Source organism: Montipora foliosa, chromosome 9 (genome assembly GCF_036669935.1).
Source record: "Montipora foliosa isolate CH-2021 chromosome 9, ASM3666993v2, whole genome shotgun sequence".
Classification (NCBI taxonomy): Eukaryota; Metazoa; Cnidaria; class Anthozoa; order Scleractinia; family Acroporidae; genus Montipora; species Montipora foliosa.
In genome coordinates this window covers 7,886,107-7,888,606 of record NC_090877.1, presented here as the reverse complement: position 1 = coordinate 7,888,606, position 2,500 = coordinate 7,886,107, and positions in this window count along the sequence as shown.

Below are 2,500 nucleotides of genomic sequence, written 5' to 3'. Positions count from 1 at the left end.
GTACCCCCCCCCCCCCCCCAGGGGGGTTAAACATGAAACGTTAGTGATGTATGGGGTGTATTTGTTCATGTAAACACAGGCAAATTATTTCTTATTTTTCAGCCGGGCTACCGAGATGCAACTTGTTTTGCCTGGCATACACTTTTATCAACAGCAACAGTGAATTGGTTCTTCTCTGATTTTAAAGCAAACCATTTTTAAGTTTTATACTTATGGAACTCGATAACTGAGGAATAAAACTCAACAGCTATTACACCTTCGAACATCTGCTTCCTTAATCAGGGGCGTAGCGTGAGATTTGAACTCACACGAAGAATGTTTCGAGCGCCACCAGGGGGGTCTGGGGGCATGCTCTCCTTGACAATTTTGAAAATTAGGGTCTCGAAAATGCAATTTCCGACTATTTTCGAAGGACATTTCAATAAATAAGTGCAAAGGAAAATGCAGTAGTTAGTTGTTTATTTTACCAATCTGTCGAGTTTCCTCTGCAGAAAGCTACAACACAAACAGATGGTTTACGATACAAGCAGAGGGCAAGACGTCGCAAACTCTGTTATAATATCATCATCATCATACCGTAGAGTTCCGATAGTAGCGACCCTCGTTACTTTCGGAATTAGCTTTCGGGGGATCGTTACTTTCGGGGAACAAAATCGTTTACAAATAGAGCTGGCGCGGGCTTCTTTTCCGAAATAACTATTTAGAATTTTCAGTGTCAATTTGAAGAAACGTTCCTGTTGTTGATACGAAATGATACCGGTTTACGGTAGTTCTTACATCGCTACATCAGTGAACTGATGTCAAGGACGAATGGTGGCATAAAGCTTCCCCGGCCTTGTTGTAAATTAAAGTGCTTTATTTTAAACAATTTGTGACACTGCACGAACACATTATTGTACATTAAAATTTTGACTATTGATTGACAAATTAATGATATACGGTATACCATTTAAAAAACTTGGGTCTCGCTATTTTCGGGAGAGTGGGGGTCGCTACTCTCGGGAGGTCGCTACTTTCGGGGGTGTCCCTACTATCGGGATTTACTGGCGGCTCCAAAAAATTGACGTTAATTTCGGGGGGTCGTCACTATTGGAACTTTACCGTAGTCACATTTCTTTAAAAAAACCCCGGGAACTGGGGTCTGGTGATAAGACTGACACTGTGTGGGGGCATCGAAAGGTAGAGTTTTTTTTTTCGCTTTCGTCCACCACTACGTTTCTTGTCGTTAAGGGCCTACTGACGTATTTTTTGGGGTGCGTTGCTAAGGATGTAATAGTTAACTAATTTGAGAGAATTTGGCATGCCAAGCCCATGGTCACGTGACCAATAAAAGAAAACTCTAAATTTGTCTACGTGCTACTCAATTTGGGTATTTAATCAGTGGTTTCATAATTTGTATTCGTTTTTGCATCCAGCCAAGCATGGCTTTCTTTTCATTTTGAAAAATATTCTCAGTTTAGACAGATAAACGATACTGAAATACTCATAAAATTTTCAAAAGAGATTATTTGAAAAAAATCAATGCTTAGCTATATTCTGCGTTTGGAGGTGAAACGTGCCATATAAAAAAAAAAATTCAATTTAAAGACCACCGGAAATTTAACTTTTTCTCAAACCGGAAGTCAGTTCGTTGACGCATGCGCAGTTGATCTGAGAACGAGTTCGAGGAAGGGCGAGGGAATTACCTTTGATGCAAACAACAGTTCGTGCGGTATTTTTGCTTGTGAGTGGGTTTCCCGATCAGCTCACGATGTGATGATGTCAGTCACCGGAAGAAACATTTCACTTCCTTAGCAACGCGCGAAAATACGTCTGTGGGCCCTTAAGGACTGGCTAAAAGAGTCCAACGTGTTGTCGAATCTAACATGTTGCACTCGTTTGGCCACCATGTTGCATCAAACATCATCCAACGTTTCTTTTCTTCTAACGAGTGAACAACAGTGTGGCATTTGTTTGGCCATCACATTCAACAGTGTTGCACGCGCGCTTGCGCTGCGGCTATCGGTATCCATTGTGATGGTTTATCCGTTGCGTGTGCTTCGCGCGTTGCCACGTCAGTTCAAGCTTCAGAATGGTGAACGAGCCAAGTCTTGAATTAGGGAGTTTAAGATCTACGACGCGACGGCAACGAAAACGTCACAAATTTAACGAGCAAAAACAATAGCTTTGCACACTCTGCACGTGCATTTTCCATTTTTGTACATTTATTTCACGTTTTCGGCAAATCTGCGATCCGGAGAACATGAACACAAGGCAGCGAATTTGAATTTTCTGTCTTAGCTTCAACACCGCACCTCCTAATTCAATTCCTGGAATGTTGCGCTAGTTTTTAGGAGTTAGACAAACCGACATAATGACGAAAAAGATTAATAAACCTGAACTTGCAATGTGAAATGACGTTTTCGTAAATTCCGTAATAGGGAGTTTAAGAAACCACGACGGCTACAGGGACGAAAACGTCACTTCAAAATATACGTTTGAGCTATTCTAAGTATTTCGG